The sequence below is a fragment of the Hyaena hyaena genome, unplaced genomic scaffold (genome assembly GCF_003009895.1).
Source record: "Hyaena hyaena isolate Hyena2069 unplaced genomic scaffold, ASM300989v1 scaffold_624, whole genome shotgun sequence".
Lineage (NCBI taxonomy): Eukaryota > Metazoa > Chordata > Mammalia > Carnivora > Hyaenidae > Hyaena > Hyaena hyaena.
In genome coordinates, this window is record NW_024081258.1 from 737,255 (window position 1) to 747,603 (window position 10,349).

Sequence of the window (10,349 nt, forward strand, 5' to 3'; positions counted from 1 at the left end):
ACTGTGCTAAATGGTCGTAGGTAGTATCTTCTTTATTCTTCAGAAAACCTTCATAGGTATTATTATTAGCTCCATTTTACAGAGGAGGAAAGTGAGGCTTAGAGAAATGAGTCAACTCATTCAAGAGAGGGAGGGGGAAAGGAGGGAAGGAAGGAAGGAGAGACAGGAAGGGAGTAAGAACGGTAGGAAGAAGGGAAGGAAGTGGTGCCTGGGTGGCTCAGTTGGTTAAGTGTCTGACTTCAGCTCAGGTCATGATCTCACAGTTCGTGGGTTCAAGCCCCACATCAGGCTCTGTGCTAAACGTTGTTCAGAGCCTGGATCCTGCTTCGGATTCTGTGTCTCCTTCTCTCTCAGCTTCTCCTCCACTTGTACTCTGTCTCTCAAAAATGAATAAATGTAAAAAAAATTTTTTTAAAAAAGAAGAAGGGAGGGAAGAAAGAGAGGAAGGAAGGGAAGAAGGAGAAAAGGAGGGAGGGAGGGAAGAAAGATTGGAAGAAGGAAGGAAGGAAGAGAAGAAGGAAGGGAGGGAAAAATAGAATTTATACCAGAAAGCTAATACTGCCTGTTCTTTCAGTCCCTAGGACTCCAAATATATGCTAATCACACTGCATCTTAAAATACCAGCTTACCTCCACTCAGTCCAGCCTCAGAGAACTGGAAGGCTACACACACACACACACACACACCTTAAAGGTTAAAACCATTACATCAAGATAAAACATATGGTCACCCAAATCTGCATTTATTATATCTAATTGGAAGAGACGCAGTCAAGTACGTGAATATTTCAGCAGTTTCCAACATGCAAATCACCATGCCAAGGCCCAATTACTCGCTAATCGGCACACACATGCCCAGCTTTGGGGAACTGGGTTGGAATGATCCTCCATCCTTCCCTCTTGGCTGCAGTGTTTGAGTGCCCTCTCATTGCCAGTCAGTTATCATTTGCTTGTGTCTTTAAATAGGACCTCATGAGCAGAAAGACTTGAAGAGCCCCCTCTCACCAAGTTTATACCCTTGATTAATGTCTGGAGAACACTACGGGCAAAGGCAAGCTATTTGGCTCTAAAATCCAATAAAAAATTCAGATCTTTTCATGCAGTCTCTGACTAATAAGCCTTAATGAAGAGGTTTTGATGGTTGTTATTTAAGCCACTGGACATACAGGGAACAAATGGGAATTAACGAATTTATTTTCTGGCCACTTCCAATAAAGACCAGAGCTCCCGTGCCGACAGCAAGACAGAAATACGGGGGCAGTATTTTCCCAGATGTTACTCATTTGCATTTTTGCCCTGAGGATTTTCACCATGTCTGAGGAAGTTATTCACCTATTTTTCTTTGAAGCACTTTTTTGAGTAAATTTTGCATCATTATGTAAATGAAAAATCCAGTATCAGTCACACTATTTGAAAGATGTATTCGTCAAGAAAGATTAGTCAATGCAGCAATAATCGTTGATCCCAAGAGTCTAAAGACTTAACATAGCATAACCCATGTGGGGTGACAGAGGGCCCCCACTCAGTGAGAGCCTCAGCAGAGGGGGTTATACCATCTTCTAACAGGAAATGAGAGAGCTGGATGGTAGGTCGCTCACAGGTTTTCAAATCTTCCACGCGTGGCCCATTGGCCACAGATAGTCATGTGGCCCTGCCTACTAGCCAGGGAACCAGGAAATGTGGGGGTGCACCCGCACACTGGTGATCAGTAAATGTCTGTGCTGCAGAGTGTAGCTGTCAAGTCAGTAAAACAATATGATTAAATTCTACCTAGAAGGCTGTGCTATAACAAAGCTCTGAGCCAGAATATGATAAAAGAAAAGAAATTAGCAAGCACTATAAGCTTGTTAAAGACATTATAGCACCGAGCTGAGACTTTCTCCTTGACCCCAATGAAAGGACTAGGAGAGCAGTGAGAAGGTGATGATCGGCTCACAAGGGGACTCAGTGTTGCGTAGGGTGTGTCCCTGTATCAGCAAACCACCTTCAGGCAAAACCAAACCATGGAAAGAGTTTCTGTGAAGCTAAATAGAAACCCTATGGGATGAAGGATGTTTTAAGTAAGATAAGAATCCTTGGGTATGCAACAGCATCAGTGATGTGACAGGTGGTACTTTCTAATGATGATGACACCGGTATTTTGCTGCATCTCATAAGCTCTGACAATGTGACAATGACAGACCTCTACCAAGAAGTGGAGGAGTCTATATTCTCTCCCTTTGATTCTGAGTGGGCCTGTGATGACGACAGAATTGAACTCCATGACTTCAGAGGCTATGTTAAAAGGGGGTGTTACACCCCAGCAGCAATGAGCACACTTGGCACCCACATCTTGGTTTCTAATACCATTCTCCAATAAGAGCAGGTTCCTTGGAGAAATGGCTGGTGCTAGCACTGGGGCAGGAAGTACATACAACGAGCCTGGAGCATCTAAGGAGGTGTGAGGGTGCACACGTGAGTACATGCACACATGCGTGCACGCACACACACATATGGTGAATAATGGGGGAATGAAAGAGTCATGAAGCCACTCTGAAAGAGCTCCGAATGGCCAAAGCTGGAACAATTCAAGCAACAAAATAAATAACATACTGTTGGATGATACCCCAAAGTAGAAAATAAATAGCCATGAGTCAACACTGATATAAATCAATGATTGTATAAATAAATATTGGGGGGGAATAGACACATCTCTCATGTAGAATTCCACATAATTTATGTAGATGCTCTGCCCTCAAGGAGGTAGATTGTCACTCCCCACTCCCTAAGTGCAGGCTGCACAGAGCTAATGATTTCCTTCCAAAAACACCATGTGGAAAAGAGAGGGGAGGAGTAATTTTATGGTGAGGACACCTATCAAACCAAGGGAGTGATTGCAGCCAAGTGATCAAGATCAACAACAACAGTGACTGCTCATGCTGATGGTATGTGCCCTTAATATGATGTGTTCAGAAGGGCCTTTCCTGTCTGTAGTCATTGGCCCCAGAACTCACACCCAATCATGAGAAAAGATCATCAGAATGATCCTAACTGAGGGACATTCTACCAACATTCTTCTGCCTCACTAGTACTCCTGGAAATTGTCAAAGTCATCCAAACAAGGAAAGTCAGAGAACCTGTCACAGCCAAGGGGAAGTAAGGACACATGACAGCTAAATGTAATGTGGTATCCTGGATATGACGTTATATCCTGGGACACAGAAAGGACATTGGGTGAAAACTAAGAAAATCTGAATAAAGCATGGGCTTCAGTTACAAAGTTATAAAACTGGATCCATGTTGGTTCATCCATTGCAACAAATGTATCACGGTGGCCTAAGTAGATGTGGGGACCTGTGCATGGGGTACATGGGAACTGTATCATCTCAGTGATGGTGTTTTTTTTGTAAAGCTAAAACTGTTCTCAAATCAAGTTTTTGTGTTTTTAAAAAAGTGGTACAGCTTCCTCCCGGTACTCTCTCTCATAGGGCACGGACCCCGGGTGCCTTGGGCCGACACAAGTCCAGCTCCCTAGTACCTTCTTGTCGAAGAGACCAAGCAGAGAGGCCACACACACAGAGATGTCCGGAGAGCCGCAGCCCACGCTGCCCCTGAGTCCCCCCCAGCTGTCAGTCTTCTCGGCCTAGGAGCCAGATGTGTGGGAGGGGACCTTTTGTGTGTCCCCAGCTCCTGGCCTTCTAGCGACTTCAGGGGGCACCAAGTGGGACATAGACAAGCCAGCTCCACCCAGCTGGGCTCAAATCGTACATTGATGCACAAAATAAATGAAATAAATGCTTTTTGAGGTCCCTAAATACCGCGATGACTTGTCACACAGCATGACTTCAAGGGAACAACTGGTCTGCCAAATCGACTTTGGTGACTGATTGATTTCCTCTCCACATCTGTCTTTAACTCCGTTAGGGGCTGGGCAGGGGAAGCAGAGATCCGCAAGAGCTGGTCCCTGTTCTCGAAGAGCTCTCATTTGCGTGGAAGAAACCAAGCCACACAAGAATAAAAACGAATGACAATGATACTGGATCATAGCAAAGAGGTGAATGCAGTATTTCAGAGGCACAGAGAACAGAATGAATGACTCTGAGGGTTCCCAGAGGGGAGAGACACAGGGAGAAAGAACAACATTTACTGAGCACCTAATACACTTCACTGTTCTCAATGGAGTATAATGTGTATATGAATCCATCCTTCCAATTAACACTATGATGTCATTATAACCACGTCAGAGATGAGGAAACTGAGGCACGGAGACACGAAAGAATCCCTCAGGGCCCACCAAGTGGCAGAGATGGATTGGAAGGTTCTGTGGGTTTTCCTTATCTATAACACGAAGGTATTGGATAGGAAGCACACCAAGGATCTTTGTGCCTCCACGGCTTAGGTTCTGTGTGGGTTTTGCCTGCCCAGCATCTGGTCCCTTCCTCCAGTGACAGCATCCCAGCTTCTATGACCAGAACCGCCCCACCTCCACTCTTAGTCAAGAAAGAAAGCACACCCAGCCTCAGCCAGTCGCACGCAGTATCCCACCCACCTTACACAGTGATTGCTCAAGCAAAAGCACAGAGACCCAAGCCAGGCCAAAGACAGTCTCCTCGGGGCCTTTCGGCAGAATTCTTAGGAAAGAGACACTCTATTTTCCCTGGAGTTGCCAAGGAGGTAAATCTGGAGCTCACAGGGGCTATCATAAGAAGGAAGTCTGCCTAGAAATAAAACCAGTTCAGAGGAAAAGAGAGGCCAAGCAATGATGCAAGATCATCTGAGCACCTAGGTCCAGCCCTGCCTGAAGCCAGAGATCGATCCTTGGAAGTTTCTGTCATGTGATTCAATAAATGTGATCATTTGAGTTGGATTTCTGTAATTTATAACCAAAAGATGTTGAATACAATTCAATGACAATGATATATGTATTAGGGTCTGTGTCCTTATTTTTATTCCCCTTATTAGTGTTAAGTTCCCTGAGGACGTAAAATGTGCCTTTTTCATCTTTGTAGCCTTATCCTCAGACCCATCAGGAAAATATTTGTGAAATTGAATTGATGGGCAATACTGATCGCTTTCACCCCAAGGTCCTCTGGCTCTTACACTAGATGTAAGCCCCCTGGGAGGTCCGAGGTACCTGAGGTTTGGTGTGATTCCTAAGGAACATGACACTCTAAGCATTTAAAGCGACTTCTTGCAGTTTCTTCAATGAGCCAGAAGTAGAGGATCGGGACGTGGTTATGAGAGCACGTCCACTGTGTTTAAGAGCCTGGGCTTTGAAATCAGACTTACTGGGGACCATATCCTTTTCCACATGTTACTGGCTGTGTGACCTTGGGCACGTTACTGCCTGAGCTCCCATCGTCTCCTCTTTAAAATGGAGTTTTAGTATCAATATCTTCAGAACCACAAGTGAAGATAAAATGAGATTGTATATATATATATATATATAGCACCCGGCTCAAGGTTAACCCTCAAGAAATGGCAGTATTGTCAAATTCATCCCTAATCCCAATCTTAATGATGATGATGATGTTATAGTCGCCCCCTTCCCAGTCTCCGTGGAAAATCAGCTCAGTGTGAGGACGGGACACACCAGAAGGATTAACACACGCGGCTGGGAGTGGCTCCCAGAAACCACCACGGCTGGAGGCCAGCAGGACAGAAGACGCCAGGCTGAGATGTCTTCGCAGCCAGGTCCCAGGTGGCAAGGACTGGAAGGATCTGTAAGGACCAGAGCTCAGGCTGTTTCCCCTGAGGGCAGCCCAGGAGCTTCCTCTCCCCACCCCCCTTCCCCCCCCCCCCCCCGCCGCTTTCATTCTGAACTGAAATTCCCACAGGAAGAAGGGCAGGGGGTCTCCAAGATCCCCTGTGTGTTCAGGTTGGAGAAGGAGCCTGGTGGGCACTGGAGGTGGAAAAGCAAGGGGCACTGGGCCCGGAGGCAGCAAACCCAGGATGGAAGAGCATGCCACCCCAGGTGACATACCCACACTTTGGGAACTTTGCCAGAAGTCACCATCGTAGTGTCTTCTGCCCACCCTCTGGATGATGGGCCATTTTCTGTGCCTAGAACAGCCTCTCCCCACGACAAGGTGTCTGTTACTCTTCTTCCCAGCAAATGGCTGAGCTGGGAAGCATGCAATAACCATTAGATGGTGCTCGTGGGTTTGGGGGGATGGGGAATGCCATGTCTGTGCTCCACGATGCCAAGAGGTCAGCTGGGAAGACTCCTATTGCTGGGGCTGGAATCTTCCTGAGGCTTGTTCACTCCATACCCCGTGCCTGGGCTGGGAGAGCTCAAAGACAAGGCCCAGGGTGGTCAGATTTCTTACATAACAGCCCCAGGCTCCAGAAAGTTCCAGTGAACAAAGCAGAAGCTGGATCACTGTCCCCTCTGCCCTATTTTGTCAGCTGAAGAGGTCACAAGCCCACAGACTCAACAGGAGAGGCTCTGCACCTCTCAGCAGGAGGAATGACCAAGGTCCTGTGGCCACACTCCTCGTATCCTTGATCTGAACCTGTGACACGTACTTGCGACCACCTGTGCTCCCCCCACCATAGTACTCCTCACAGCTATTGCTATTTATGGCCCCTATAATTGTCTGGTCTCTCCTCTAGCCTGCGAGCTGTGTACTCAGACCATATCGCTGCTGGGCCCCCAGGTCTCCACGAGCTGCTGCTTCACTCACAGTGAAAGCCTGAGCCCTCCTGAGAGGCACAGCCGCCCCACACAACTCAGCCTGCATCCATCTCTCTGAATGCACGTGTTCCCCGGGCCCCAGCCAGCCCAGTCCCTGCGCCCTTCCTTCTGCCTCGAAACTCTCTCCCTGCACATGAACACGGGACCTGGCCTCCCAATTCCTTCAGGTGTCCACCCACGAGTCACCTTATCAGAGAAGTCTTTGCTGCGTGACAAAGCCACCCCCACCCTACACACTCCTGGAGTTCACCTGGTTCTCCTTCCTCTGCTTTCTTTACAAATCACACATACACACACACACACACACACACACACACACACACGTGTGCTAAGCCTCCTGCTCTATGACTTAAAGTTCCTCTCACCCACCGTGCTTACCCACTGTGACTCTGTGTCACCGCACGGCTTACCTGGGCCAATACGATGTGACTTGATTTAGTCAACAGAAATGATTTGTGCCGTTTATGAGTCGAAGGCTCAAGAGACTCAAAGTTCCCCTACCCTCGCTTGGAATCCGGCCCCGGTCACATGAACAAACCAGGCCAGCCTCCTGCACGACGAATGACCACACGTCGGGTTATCCTCATTGCCCCGGCCAACAGCCAGCTGACCGGCAGGTGCGTGAGCGAGACTATCTTTCACACGAGCAGGGGCCCCCAAGACCAAGTGAGTCGGACTCAGAGGACCAAACCATCCAGATGCTCAGGAGTCTTACTGTGTTAAGTTATCCAGTTCGGGGAAGGCTCGTCAGGCGCCATTTTTTGTGGTAACGGCTAACAGGCACCAGCACTTAGCCTGGTGCCTGCATGAAATATGTGCTCGATACATACGTGCAGCACAATTCCATCAATGAATGAATGAAAAAGAGGAAAATGTGTGTCTTGTCGGTCGTGATTATTTCAACACCAAGCACAGCGCTTGAAAGGTAGTGTGGAATGGATGAGTAGAGGGTGACAGGTCCCATCAGCGGGCCAAGGAACCAAACAAAACCCTCTGGCTTTCAAGGGCTTAGGAGAAAAGCCCCCTGGCACTCATGGAAGAAGGGAAGGTAGTAGTGCTTAGTCCGTAAGGGAGCAATGCTTGAGTCTGTCTTGAGCAGGATCTTTGGGCTGGCTGGGGCCCGGGCAGTGAGAATCTCAAGTCATCCTGGCAGAGGAGGGTCTGTTCCACAGCTAGAGAGAGGACCCGGCCTGGTCAGGCACCTCTGGGCCTCTCCCTCAAGTCAGCTTTACACAGTTTCCGGAACCCTCTACCGCCTGCCCAACCCTCCCGTTCCAGACCTCTATGAGCCCCAGGGCTGCCTTTCTCAAAATGTGGTTACCATCTGCCTCTGAGCTGTCTGGAAAGCGAGTGAAAATGCAGAATCCTGGGCCTGACTTCAGAATTGCTATATTGAAAAGTCCAGGGCTGGTGGCCAAGAACCTGTATTTCAAGAGGTTCCACACTTCCTTGGGGGACCCGTGGACACAGAAAAGGAAGGGGCACCTGTGCTAATAGATTGGGGCATACAGATTCTGGAACAGGCTGCAGAATAGAGGCGATAGCCAGAAATGTATAGCCACCCCAGCAATCCCCACCATGACATGGGACGTAGGCTTCTCATACCCATTTCATGGATGAGAACAGTAAGGCTCATTGAGGCAGTAAGTGTTCCCGGCTGCCTGACTTCCTATCAGCAACTTTTTGCTTCCAACCCAGTGGAATGCACTCAACAAAACATGTTATTTTTTATCTTCCTTCTCTTTTAGGCTTACTTGCTCCTTGAGGAGGTGGGAACGCAGAAGTTGAAGGAAGGCCACCAAACAGGCATCCAGTGAATGGAAGACACAGTATGTGGGAGGTTTTCACACCATCTTTAAGCAACTGGAGTCAAACGTCTCTTCTGTGGCCAAGCTAAATGTTGTTTTCCAGTTTAGGGTTTTGTTTGTATGTGTGTGTTTTAAATAAATCTGATAATTATGCCACAAATGTTCCCAGCACACTTGGATATATTTAAATTACAGGCTGCCGATCAAATAGAGAAAATTCACACACACGGACATAAATGGTGCCTTTTGTTTGTTCCCTGCCTTTCTGAGGCACTCAGTTGGTTCTGTCAGCTCCAAGGCCAATTCCAAGGCTGCCTGGGATGAGGGGGAGTGGGGGGGAGGGGTGGGGGCTGACAGAGAGCCGACAGGAAGTGAAGCCCCCTGGTGAAAGACTGTGGTTCTTTTCTTTTATGAAAACATTTCTTTGGCGCCTGTAATTCATCTCAACGAGCCAGTTTTGAAAACACAAGTTGGCAACAGGGATGTTTGTGCCTGACTGGTGGCATGCCCTACTCACCGTTATGGGCCAGAACCCCATTCCTGATCATCGCAAGAGAGGATCAGAGGGTCCCGTGTTCCCATCTCTTTTGGCCCATGCTGTGGGGCCTGTTTGGGCTCCTAGAGGCCCGGGGTCCTGCCTGGGGTCCGGCCCGGGGTACTGTAGTCTCTGCCTGTCCACTGTCTAACAAAAAAATTAAAGTGGAAGTTTAAGTAAGGGAAGACTTATTTCCAAGGAGGTTGCAATAGGGAGGGGTCTACTGTCCTAGAAAGAAAGCTGTGACCGTAATGATGGGGTTTCGGGGCGATGGGGGGTTTGGAGCGGATGGCCAAGAAAGAATTCTTGAAGACGTCTTTGGTGCAAAAAGGTGATATTTATTAAAGCACAGGGACAGAACCCGTGGGCAGAAAGAGCTGCACTAGGGTTGTGAAGGGTGACTGACTATATATTCTGGTTGGCAGGGGGTTAGGGATGGCACAAGTCTCTAAGGAATTTTGGAAGCAAGGTTTCCAGGACCTTGAGGGGCTCGCTGTTGCTAGGAAAACGTCTTATTACTGCTTAGGAAGACCTCAGTCATGAGACCCTTCAGATGTATATCAGGGGCCTTAAGCCTGGATTATGATTGCCAACATATATCTTGGGGGGGGTGGGGTAGAGATAAAGGAGGTTTGCAAAGGGATGTTTTTTTTTCTAATTTTTTAATGTTTTATTTACTTTTGAGAGAGACAAAAAACAGAGTGCGAGTGGTGGAGGAGCAGAGAGAGAGACACAGAATCCGAAGCAGGCTCCAGGCTCTGAGCTGTCAGCAGCCGGAGCACAGAGCCTGACGTGGGGCTCGAACTCATGAGCTGTGAGATCATGACCTGAACCAGAGTCAGACACTCAACCAACTGAGCCACCCAGGCATTTCTTATGTGTTTAAAGAGACTCATAGGATCCTGCGGGGGAGAGGGGGTCAGGATAATGTTAAGCCAAGACTCCCTTTTGTCCCCTACCAAAGTGTCATCATGGAGGCAGCTGAGCTTCTAGAGGAAAGTCACTCTGCTAGCTTCAAGGACTTGTCAATGGGCTGCAGGCAGTAAGGGAATTGGATTTTTCATTTGCCTTTGTTTCCCATATCACCGTGGCCAGCACTGAAACCCTCTTACATCTCGATAAGGGAGATTTTAGGGCTCCAGGAAATGGAATCTATAGGTTTCTGGAGATTAGGATTGCCTTTTTCTTGCCGTTTTACTACATTATCCCTAAACTGAAGGAGACTCTTGTCCTGCATGACTGTGATCTCTGTCAGTCTTTCTTTCCTTTCCCCTCCTTTTGGGCAGCCAGGAGTGTCGGAGGAATGCCACACATATCCCACCTGGTGCGGG